We start from the raw sequence: 12,955 nt of genomic DNA, 5'->3' as shown, positions 1-12,955 counted from the left end.
CAATCAGGAATCAAACCCACGACCCCTGCAGTTGGAGCACGGAGTCTTAACCACTGGACTGCCAAGGAAGTCCCAGAATTTTCCATAAATTTTAAATCACCAAGTGCTACATATTTACAGAATAATAAAACTGAACGCATAAGCGCTTAAGTTTCTTTAAAACTTTAAAGTTATATAATTCTTTAGAGGGGTGGAAAGTACTTACTTTCAATCCATGGCACTGTTCTTTTCTGTAAACATTGTTATAATTTTTCCAGTAAAGTCACACTAATGATAGCAACTACTTACTAGGTGTTTACTTTGTATGAAGCCCTTGACAAGCGTTAACTCACTTAATTCTTACAACTCAGCCATTTATATGTTATTATTCTTCTTTTACAAATGAGGAAAAATGGTTAGAGAAGTTAATTGCCCAAGGTTACAGTACCATATATGTTTATCACTTGCCAAAGTTCGTACATGCTCTTAGCCATTGTTCTATCCTTTCTTCTTAGTAACATATTTGTATAATCCATTTGAAAGTGCTTTTTGACCAATGTTGTGCCATAATTATATTAAGGCAGGACCACATCTTTTCTTTCCTTTGAAACTACTCTCAACAACATATTAATTATTATACTAAGTGGGAATTAATTTTCTGGAGGCCACGTTTTTAAAAACTTTTTAAATGGGGATTTTTATTAAAAGCCTGTCTTTTAAAGAAATTGTAGTCTGAAACTTCCTGGAAAAAGAAATCTCTAGGCCCAGATAGTTTTACTAGTAAATCCTATCGAACATTTAAAGAAGAAATAACACCAACACTCTCTCTTTCAAAAAATAGAAGGGGGAACACTTGTCAACTTATTTTATAAGGCCAGCATAACCCTGAAACCAAAACTAGGTAAAAACAATACAAAAATGAGAACTACAGACCAGTGTCCCCTATGAATATAGATGTAAAAATCCTCAACAAAATATTAGCAAATCAAATTCAGCAACATATTAAAGTACACCACAACCAATAGGAGGGGTTCATCCTGGGAATGCAGACTGGCTCAATATTAGAAAATCAAGCAATGTAATTGACCACACTGACAGACTAACAGATAAAAACTACATGATCTTATCAATTGATGAGGGGAAAGCACTTGGCAACATTCAACACTTATTCATGATAAAAACTCTTAGCAAACATCCTCAGTTCGATTAAGGACATCTTCAAAAAACCAACTATAGCCAACATCATGCTCATTTATGAAAAAAATTCAACAGTGAAAACCTGAATGCTAAGATTGGAAACAAGGCAAGGATATACATTTTCACTACTCCTATTCAGTATCATACTGGAGGTCCTAGCCAGTAAAATCAAGCAAAAGAAAGAAAAGGCACACAGTTGGAATGGAATAAACAAATTTCCCTCATTGACGGTCAGCATAATTGTCTATGCAGAAAATGCCAAGGAATCTACCAAAATATATCTAGAACTTATAACTGAGTTTAACAAGGTCAGGATACAAAGTCAACACATGAAAATCTATTTTATTTTTACGTATTATTCCTATGCATTTGGAAACCAAAATTTAAAACAAAAATTTACAATAGAGCCAAAAAAATGAGAGGCTTAATTATAAATCTAACAAAACATACAAGATCTTATGATGAAAACACAAAAATACAGGTGAAAGAACTCAAAGAAGACCTAAATAAATGGAGAGACATAGAATATTCATGGCCTGGAAGACATTGTAAAGATGTCAACTAATCCATAGGTTTAGTATAATTCTAATTCTGTAGTTATAGAGAAGCTGATTCTAAGATTTATGTGGAAAGGCAATGTAACTAGAAGAGTCATAATTTTTTAAAAGAGTAAAATTGGATGAATCACAATACCCAATATTAAATCTCAATATAAAGTTGTGATAGTCAAGACATGCAGAATTGGCTAGGGGCTAGATCTACAGATCACAGAACAGAAAGTCCAGATATAGACTCACAGAAATATAGCCAATTGATTTTTGACTAAGTTTCAAAGACAATTCAGTGAAGAAAGGATAGTTTTTTCAAGAAATAGTGTTGAAAAAATTAGACATCCATATGCAAAAAAAAAAAAAAAAAAAAAAGAGAGCCTCAACCTAAAGGTCATACTTTGTACATAAATGAACTCAAAATAGGTCATAGATCTAAATGTAAAATATAAAGCTATAAAACTTTCAGAAATAAACATAGGATAAAAGCTTCATGAGCTAGGGTTAGGCAAAAGTTTCTTAGACATGACACCAAAAGCATGATCCATAAAAGAAAAAATTGATAAATTGGACTTTACAAAATTTAAAACGTTTTCTCTGTGAAAGACACTGTTAAGAGAGCAAAAAGACAAGCTACAAAATGGGAGAAAATGTTTGAAAATCACATATCTGACAAATAACTTGTATTCAGAGTATATATTTTTAAAATTCTCAAAACTCATTAAGGAACTTCCCTGGTGGAGCAGTGGTTAAGAATCTGCCTGCCAATGGGGACATGGGTTTGAGCCCTGGTCTGGGAGGATCCCACATGCTGTGGAGCAACTAATCCTGTGCGCCACAACTACTGAGTCTGTGCTCTAGAGCCCGCGAGCCACAACTACTGAAGCCCGCGTGCCACAACTACTGAAGTCCATGCGCCTAGAGCCCGTGCTCTGCTACAAGAGAAGCCACTGCAATGAGAAGCCCGCACACCGCAACGAAGAGTAGCCCCCGCTCACCACAACTAGAGAAAGCCTGTGTGCAGCAATGAAGACCCAACGCAGCCAAAAATAAATTAATTAATTAAAAAAAAATCGTATTAAAAAACAAAACCACCCAATTTTAAAAAATGGTTAAAAAACTTGGACATTTCACTAGAGAGGATATACAATGGTAAATAAGCGTTAAAAAAAGATGTTTAATACCATTAACCATTAAAGAAATGCAAATTATAACCACAATGAGATTCCACTACACAGCTATTAGAATGGCTAAAATAAAAAATGTTGACAATATCAAGTGATGGAGAGCATGTGGAACAATTTGAACCCATATTGCTGTCAGAAATGCAAATATACCCAGCAACTCTGGGGAAACAGTTTGGCAGTTTCTTATAAAGTTACACACTTACCATGTGACCCAGCAACCCCACTCTATTTACCCTAGGGAGGCTAAAAGTTACATCCACAAAAAAACTTATACACATATGTTTATGGAAATTCTATTCATACTCACTAAAAGCTGGAAACAACTCGTATCTCTTTCACTGAGTAAATGAATAAACAGGACATCTATGTAATGGAGTAGTACTCAGCAATACAAAAGAACAAATTATCGATATATATAACAACTTGGATGGATCTCAAAGACATTATGCTGAGGGCATAATGGAAAAAGAAGCCAGTCTCAAAAGCTTTCATACTGTATGATTCATTTTTATGATCTTCTCAAAAAGGCAAAACTGCTGGGATGAAAAATATGTGTTTATCAGCTGTGATATGTAGGGGTAGGAGGTGTCTCTAAAGGGATAGAACAAAGGAGGTTTTTTTGTTTGTTTTTGTTTTGGGGGGGGGGGTGGTGCCAGTGCCAGAAATGTTCTGTATTCTGATTATTGTAGTGGTTACATGAATCTATACATACATGTGTTCAAATTCATAGAACTGTATGATAATTTAAAAACCCTCTACTTTTAACACCAAATATCAATTCTACCTCTACGAGACTACTAAATCAGAACCCACTGGATACAAGATAGAGAGAGATGACTTATTCTGGAGATTTTTTAGGTAGTTAAAAGAAACCAAGGTTTGCTATATCAAGCAGTAGGAAAATATCAGTAGGATTTGGGGGGGAGGATCTGGTTAGTAAAGAGGCTAAATCATCCTGATAGGCCATGGATGGAATTTTCTGGATAATTACACAGGATCCCACTCACCTACAAGCAAGAAAGTCTCTTGAAGTGCATAAATAATTCCACTGCAATAAATTACATTTTTGGAAACTCTCCATGAACACTAACATACTTTCAAAGCTCATTTTAGTGATTTACCACTGTTTCAACCTGAAAGAGTTTCTGCAATATCCTAACACACCATTCATAATCCCAGGGGAATTCCTTACATACTGGAAGATGTCAACATTGTTTTCGTTTCAAAATATCACCACTGATGTGCAGCTAAGTAAAATCTCTTAATTTTTTGAAATACTTAAGAAAAATTTGCAATTATAGGAATAATAACAATTTATTCTTTATCTTGTGTATAAATATGTTTCCTCTGTGGCTGGAAAAGAGAATTATAATTTGTTTTCACTTGCAGTTTTTAGAGTTGTCAGTTTCAATTATATTAACTTAAAGCTACCTTTTGAGACTGGTTAAACTACAGCACATCCATCTAATGGCATACTCCTTAGCCATAATAAAGAATAAGGATGCTTTTAATGTACTGATATGACATTACACCTAGTATATATTAGGTGTAAAAAGAGCAAACTTCAGAATAATAGGCATAATATGCTATGATTTGTGCAAAAATGGGGGAAAAGTTTATACACATACATACACACACAAGTGTGTACTTATAGTATTTGCTTAGACCGTTTCTGGAAGGATACAGAAGTGGGGAATTAGGTGTTCAGGAGTGAGAATTGGGATATATCACTGATGACCACTTTATATCTTTTATATTTTGAACCCTGTAAATGCACTGCTTATTACAAAAATAAATTTAAAAAATTTCCCTTTTCTTTTCTAACAAAGAGTATCTGTGTATTTTATAAAAAATTGCCTAAGAAGAAATAATAATTCAATTTCCTTCTTGGGGCCAAAAATTCTCACTCAATAGAAGAATAAATTTCTCATGGTGATTCCAGCAGTGAAAAGCTGGAATAAGGACCTCGGTCCTTGCCTTCTTTGAAGAAAGAATTCAGTGAAGAGATCAAGATTGTGAAAAAGACACAAGTGTTTATTAGAAGCAAAGTACGTGTGGAAAAAACAAAATACCTGTAGAAAAAGCAAAGTACATGTGGAAAAAACAAAGTACATGTGAAAGAGCACACAGGAGAGCTCAGAGTGAGTTGCACCCAATAGGAGCAGCTTAGATTGCTTATATGGGGGCAGTTTTCTGGGTTGTCTCTGGCCAATCATCTCCACATTTGGTCCTGGTGTGAGCACACCATCTCTCAGCCAAGATGGATTCCAGCTGCTGTCTTCTCCCTCCTTTTGTCCTTCCCCTAGACTAAGGGCCTTCTCTGCGCACGTGTTGGGCTGGGAAATCCACAAGAATGCACCCAATCAGGGCCCAATGCTCCTCCTGGTATCCCATCTCGAAGCATCATCAGGAGACCAGCTGCAGCTGCTCAGCCTGGGGCCTATCTATTGCCTACCTCAATTGTATACATTTGTCTGATTCTTTCTTCACAAAAAGAATATCTCAAGTGTGTAGAATCCTTTGAATAATATCTTGCTGTTCAAAATATTGGCTGAGGATGGCTAGCACTGGGAGCTGGCTGGAAATGGAGAATCCCCGTGACCTACCCCAGACCAACCGAATCAGAATCAGCACTTTAACAAGAGCCTCCCTAGGGGATTTACATGTGCCTTGAAGTGTGAGAAAGTACTGCTCCAACTGGAAGGCTAGAGTTGAAGGAAGACAGTGCTAGAACCTTAGGCAAACTGATGCTCTAGCAGGATAGAGAAAGGTCAGCGAGCAGACTTTGTGAAGTTTATTGAAGAACCAGAAGGAATCTTAGGAAGACCCTAGAGCCAAAGGTCCAAAGGGAAATCCCAGCTCCTGGATGTAAATAAACATATAATGCATTGTCTTTTTCATTTGAATAACCCAAGATTGGAACAAAAGCGTCTTTGAAGGCCCCAAAGACATGCATCCATTAGCTGTTCCAAAAGCCAAACCAAAATAAACTCAAACTCTTAGTAAGCATCTACCCACCTTCAATCAAGTCTCCCTGCTTCTGACCTTTTCCCCCATCCCACCACCACGTCCCCAACAGTGGGAATGATTCTTCTGAGATGGAAGTCAAATCACGCCACTCCTGTAATCACACCCTTCTATGGTTCCCCATTTTACTCAGAGTAAGAGGCAGAGCCCTAAGGCAGACCTACAAGGCTCTATGCATAATGCCCCTCCCCGCCATCACTCAACCACTCTCTCCTTGGCTGGCTCAGCTCCAGCCACCTGGCCTCCTTGCTGTTCTCTGAGCTTAAGCATGCTCTGCTTCCAGATCTTTGCACTTGTTCCCTCTGCCTAGGATCCTCTTCCTTCAGAGAATCCAAGGCTCACATCAGGTCTCTGCTCAAGCATTATCTGACCACACTACATGAAACAGCCATTCTCCACTCCTCTGTCTGTCTCACTCTGCTTTATTTTCCCCACGGCAGTTACCATTTCTCACACTATTTATTGCTTTGATTTTTGTTTGTTTTTTCCCCCTCTAGAATATAAGCTCCTCAAAGGCTGGGACTTTATTTTGACTATTACCATATCTGCAGTGCCTAAAAGAGGGATAGTTGTTGAATAAATGAATGAATGAATGAACAAACAAATGATCCTGTCTTAGCTCAGGCTGCTGTAACAAAATACCATAGACTGGGTAGCTTAAACAACAGAAACCCATTTCTCACAGTTCTGGAAGCTGGAAGTCCAAGACCAAGGTGCTGGCTGATTCAGTTTCCGGTGAGGACCCTCTTCCTGGCTCACAGCTGGCCGCCTTCTTGCTATGTCTTTGCATGGCCTTTCCTCAGCGTGTAACCAGGGAGACCCCTCTCTCTCTCTCTGTCTGTCTCTCTCTCTCTCTCTCTCCCTCGCCCCGCCTTATAAAGCCACTAATCCTATTGGATTAGGATCCCACCCTAATGACCTCATTCAACCTTAATTACCTCTTAAAGCTATATCTCCAGATAGTCACACTGGAGGTTAAGGCTTCAGCATATGCATTTCAGGAGGACACAATTCAGTCCCCAGCAGATACCATAATGAATTCCACTCCTACCATCATCAAAGAAATTGCCCCCTTAGGCTGCATTTCCTTTTGAACTCTTATCTCATTCAAGGCTGCACTTGGTGTTCAATTAAACATAATTTTCAGAATTCCCTGGTGGCGCAGTGGTTAAGAATACGCCTTCCAATGCAAGGGACACGGGTTCGAGCCCTGGTCTGGGAAGATCCCACGTGCCTCGGAGCAACTAAGCCCATACACCACAACTACTGAGCCTGCACTCTAGAGCCCACGGGCTACAACTACTGAGCCCGCGTACCACAACTACTGAAGCCCACGCACCTGGAGCCGGTGCTCCACAACAAGAGAAGCCACCACAATGAGAAGCCCACGCACCTGGAGCCGGTGCTCCACAACAAGAGAAGCCACCACAATGAGAAGCCCGCGCACCGCAACGAAGAGTAGCGCCTGCTCACTGCAACTAGAGAAAGCCCGCCAGCAGCAATGAAGACTCTGTGCAGCCAAAAATAAATAAATAAATAAAATTATTTATTTAAAAAAAAACAAAAAAACATGATTTTCCCTGAACAAAAATGCTGCAGCTAGGGGATGTCATTTGGTCTGATTTTCCCAGGGTATGTGTAGGGGTGTCTCTGGACTTGGGAGAGATAGGGCCTTGTGCAAGTTCTCTCACAGTTAACAGTCAGATGTCCCGGAATACATATTTTTAAAAATTGAAAAAAAAAAATCAGAGTGTTTGTTGCAGTTACTTCTCAGTCCCTTATCTTCCTTGACTTGGAACTTGATGAAATGTTACTTCATAAACAGAAGGTAATTGCAGCTGCTCTGACATGCTATCTGTCCACACCACAGAGAAGCATGGAAATCCTTCCTGTTTGCCAATTGCCTCTGAAGCTGTGTAAGTATTAGGAACAACTTATAAAAGAAATACATTTAAGCAAACCTTACCTCTCCTCTAGTATTGTAAATCTCCTTACTGTATGAATTGCCTTTCAGTCCTGGTCTATAGAATCATCTATGGACAAGTTTCAAAGTTTCAATATACAGATGCCTAGACAGACAAAGAATCTTTCCTTGACCAAGGGCTAGTCAGGCTCCTCTGAGTCCTTTTCTTAACTAGGCCTCAAGCTTGGCTTATAAAAACCGCAGACCCTCAGCATAAATGATTCACCCTCCCCCACTCCATCCACCCTACACTCTTAAGAGAATTGAAGAAACACTAGCATAGTTTCTAACAGCTCAAGGCTGCATCCCCTTAAATTCCTGCCTGAGACAGCTCAGTGCTGCCAGGACAATTTACTTTTCTTCCCACCCAAACTTGGTGATAGGCAGATAGGCCCCCAAACCCCTTCTTAGAGCAGTTACATTAGAAAGCTTGCAATTACCGCGATGAAGAGTGGCCCCCGCTCGCCGCAACTAGAGAAAGCCCGCGCACAGAAACGAAGACCCAACACAGCCATAAATAAATGAATAAATTTAATTTAATTAAAAAAAAAAAAAAGAAAGCTTGCAATTATAAATCCTTTCTCTGCCCCTTTGAGACATTAATCTCTACCACCCAGAATTGTTTTCTCAAGAATCTCTCTTTGAAATGAAAACTTTTAAGGAGCTAACCTTTCACTCTGGCTACCAGCCCCTTTGGGAGAGTAAGGGCCTAATTTTGGTGGGTACAGAGCACTAACTTGCACCACTGCCTCCTGTTTTAAAGCTAGGAGAAGTTTGTTTCTCCTCTGGGTAAGTGCCAATTAACAAACCCAGATGGCTTAGTCACACGGACCCTTAATGCCTCTCAATGCCTTTCCCTTAGAATACCCCATCTTTAAAAACTCTCTTGCCTTAATTTCGACAAAGTTGCTTTCAGTTCACGCTTGACCCTCTTCCCTGTTGCAATCGCTTTTTCTGAATAAAATCTATCCTTACTGCTTTAACCTAGTGTACGAATTTATTAATCTTTGACAAGAGCAACCCCTGAGATTGTTTCTGTGGATCTAGGGAGGGGCCTAGGAATCAGGATTTTATAAAACTTCCGGGAAGAGTATTCTGATGCAGTCAGGATTGCAAATAACTGCTATAGGACAGCGGCTTTCAAGGTGGGGGCCCTGGACCAACAGCGTCATCAGCACCTGGGAACTTGTTAGAAAGGCAAATGCATGGGCCCTGCTCCAAACCTGCTGAATCTGAGACTCGGTGGGGGGGGGGGGGGTAGGGCCCAGCAATCTGTGTTTTAAGAAGACCTTGTGGTGATTCTGACGGTTTGAGCATGCTGTAGGGTGTTAAATTTGCTCCATGAAATATAATTAGGACTCGGTTAGTTAACTGTGACTTGGAACCTAGTTGTGTCAATAACTATTAACCTGAAGAATGTGTCTGCAAAATTTCCGACTCCTGCTCCACTCCTTCTCCCTCCTCTTTTCCATTTCGTTTTCTCTAAAATGAAAGCTAGAAGGACCCTAGTCCACCAATACTCTTGGAAACCATTAATTTTTGAAACTGTAACACAATTGCTAAATGACAATGACAAAATCGGCCATGGGAAAGGGTGAGCAGAATCTAGAGTTTCTAAAATGGATTCTCATTCTCCTCCCTTTTAAAAATTCCTCAATACCCTAAAATGTGCCCTTGGCTAACATTTGTGTAACTGGTTATATGTTTCGGAGAGAAAGAAAAATGGTGGTATTCATACGGGATTGCCTTTCCTTTCTACTTTTACAGCTGAAGATTATGTTTGTTTCCAGAATACTCAGCACCAGGCCTTTGTAAGCCTCTTCCTTCTCACCACCAGAGAGCAGGAGGAATGCTAGGGACGTCGACAATCATGCCTTCCTGATGGAGAAGAGAAGGTCATTGAGAGAGCGTAGAGAAAAAAACGACTGTTTCTTCCTGCTTTCTGCTCGAGCCAGCAACAGACAGTTATGGCTCTTTTAATTCATTCCTTCATCTCATTTGCAAATGGAAAAACACATTCCACAAAAAAGAAGCCTCTGTTTCTGGAAACACTTGTTTCAGAAAAAAAAAAAAAAAAAAAAATCTGGTATGAGGAAGTTTTATTTTGGGGAAATATATTCTCTTTTATTTCTAATTTAAATATTTATGTAGTTTTGCAAAATACATGATATGGTAAAATAAATGAAAAATATTTACTTTTACACATACAAAGAGAGAAAGAGGATGAGAAATTCTTTTAAAGCATAGAAATATAGAAATTAATCCTTAACTTTGAAAACAAACAGTTTGGCAAAAGAGACATCTCTTTGTATTTCTTACACTAGAATTTTTATTTTGTAAACATGTGCTAGTTTCCAGAGTCTCGTCTCACTTAGGGGCGAACAAACAATATAATCTGGGGAGAAGCCATTCCTGAAAGGCATCAGTGATTTATTTCCTCTAAGAATTATCAGACCCCCTTGCTCTTCAAATGACTGAACGTGTTTGTGTCAGATTGACTTAGTTTTCAGTTATATCGGTGCTGCTTTTAACTGGCTTTCCAAGTCTTTAATAACTGCATGCAAAGTCTCAAATCTGGCTTGAACTACAATTGCTTTTATTTGTCTGAGCATTAGAGGCAACAGGTTAATCCAGTCTCCCAGAATCTGTCACCCCACACCCCAAACATATTTTATAAGAGAAACGTGAGTTCATCTGGGAGCAGCATGAGTGGTCTCTGCTGGGTCTTTGAAGTTAATTATTTCCCTATACTTCCTCCAGTGATATTATATACCACTCCACCTTGAAATCCTAGAGCCGTTTCTACAAGGTTCATTTCTCCACTTCATTAAGCAACAGGTCTTGCTGGCTAAGGGCTTTACAAAAAATAGTAGCAGCAAGAATAATTTTAGTAGCATTTCCTGACTCTGGGGTGTGACACACACTTGAACTTTCCACATTAAGAGGTAGTGGTAGTGCAGAGGGAAAATTCTAACCTTTCTGAAACCTTGTGACTGTCAAAAGTCGTGAGTAGGAGAGAAAACTGGAGAAGAAATCCCCGATCTGTAAATATATAATGTGTTTTATTTGCACACATGTATGGCCAGTGGGGTCAGAAGGGAGGAGGCAAACATGTCGAACAGTAACTAATTGTGAAGCAGGGTAAAATTAATGATAATATAGAGATTTATGCCTAGAGGTAAGGGAGCAAAGAGGCCAGAGAGACCCACTGAAGGGAGGTTTTATGCAGCAGCCCCAGCAGTGGACCGATCCCAGTTTCAAATAAACACACTGTCAAATGAGAAGGCAGGACTCAAATGGAACAGATTCAAAACAATATAATGTATATGAAAGTCCTTGGCACATGGTTTCACTTATTGTTGCAAGAAGCAGTTGGCGTTTGAGTTGAGCAGCTCTGAAGGATAAGATAATTTTAAAATAGGGAGAAGGGTATTCCAGGCTGAGGGAACAGCCTACAGACAGAGAATTGACTGTGTGAGGCTCAGGTGTGAAGTGGGGGGAATGAAGGGCAGGTGGTGTGCTTCCAGCAAACGGTGCCTGGGGAGAGGAAAGAGAACATGGGGAGTTATCTTAGACAAAGCACTGAGAGCTTTGTGTAATGTCCTGTGGAGTTTGGAGGAAATGAAGAAAAAGGTGGTTATTTTACCTCCCCCTTCAGCCATAACATTAGCTTCTCTCTGGTCCACTTAGTCTGCTCAAAAATTACCAAAGGAAAGTAAGGAAATCAACATGTTCTCTTCCTCTATCCCAAGACCACTGATCCCACCTCGTGCCACGTCTGACATCCCCCCTCCCCCAGCTGTCCTGACTGCCAGAAGCACCACTACAGCCCCCAAGCACAGCAGAGGAAGCTCAGGCACGGGAAATGTGTCAGAAAGTGGCTGCACGCTGTCCTGTGCAGAGAGAATGTTATGCTTTGTCCTTTAAGGAATTCTGTGGAAAAGATACATGTCAGCTGATAGATCCAGATGGTGCCTGGTACTCAGTAGGTCCTCGATAAATGTCTAGTACATTGAGTTTTATTTGTTTATGAGCTCTTCATTAAAAACAACTCTGCCACTTTTTGTTTTGTGAATCTTCATAAGTCAATCTCCTCAATAAACAACATTAAAAACATTAAGGATTGGGGTGTTGTCAGTTTTGAGCCTAAATGCTTAAACTTTTCTGCCACAGCTCTCATTACCATTTTGGTATTATTTGAGAAAATAATAAACATGATATTTTTCTGATTATAAAGGTAATGCATATTACAGGCATACCTCTGAGATATTGCAGGTTCAGTTCCAAGCCAGCCAATAAATCAAATATCGCAATAAAGTAAGTCACAAATTTTTTGGTTTCCCAGTGCATATAAATGTTACGTTTACTGGTCTTTTAATGGCAGCTTGGTATTCCATTTCCTTACTGTCATTTGATGCACCTTTTGCTGAGTTCATAAGGAGGCTATGATATTTATATCATTTGGCATAAATTATGTTTCTCTGAATATTTCATTAGGATAAATTAGTAGAATAAAGTTACTAAGTCCTAGTGTTATAAAAAAAAGTTATGTTTACATTAGCATTACGTCAAAAAAACAAAGGACATACCTTAATTTTAAAATACTTTATTGCTAAAAATTGCAAACCATCATCGGACAACGCAGGGTTGACATAAACCTTCAATATGTAAAAGACGCTGTATCTGCGAAGCATAATAAAGTGAAGCACAATACGAGGTATGTCTGTATGTAAAATCTGGAAAATATCAGACTTCCTCTCTTTCAAAATCCCCCCAAAAACGATAACCAGAATCACCCATTGTATTAGTTTCCTATCGCCGTAACAAATTACCACAAATTCCGTGCCTTAAAACACCTTAGTTATAATCATTAAAGCTACTTGGAATGTAAGTGGATACCGAAGAATCAGGAAAGTTGCCCCTGTCTGTTTTCCTGAATTCCAAGGCCAATGGAAATAGAGTGAATGTATTAGTGTGTGTTGAGTCATGAGTTGACTGAATTTGGCAAGAAAATTTGAAAACTCTCTTTCTGGGAAGAATCAGGGTTGTTCCAA

Source organism: Balaenoptera musculus, chromosome 17 (assembly GCF_009873245.2).
Source record: "Balaenoptera musculus isolate JJ_BM4_2016_0621 chromosome 17, mBalMus1.pri.v3, whole genome shotgun sequence".
In the NCBI taxonomy this organism is placed as follows: Eukaryota; Metazoa; Chordata; class Mammalia; order Artiodactyla; family Balaenopteridae; genus Balaenoptera; species Balaenoptera musculus.
The sequence above is the reverse complement of the archived record's forward strand: the minus strand, read 5'-3'. Positions refer to the sequence as shown.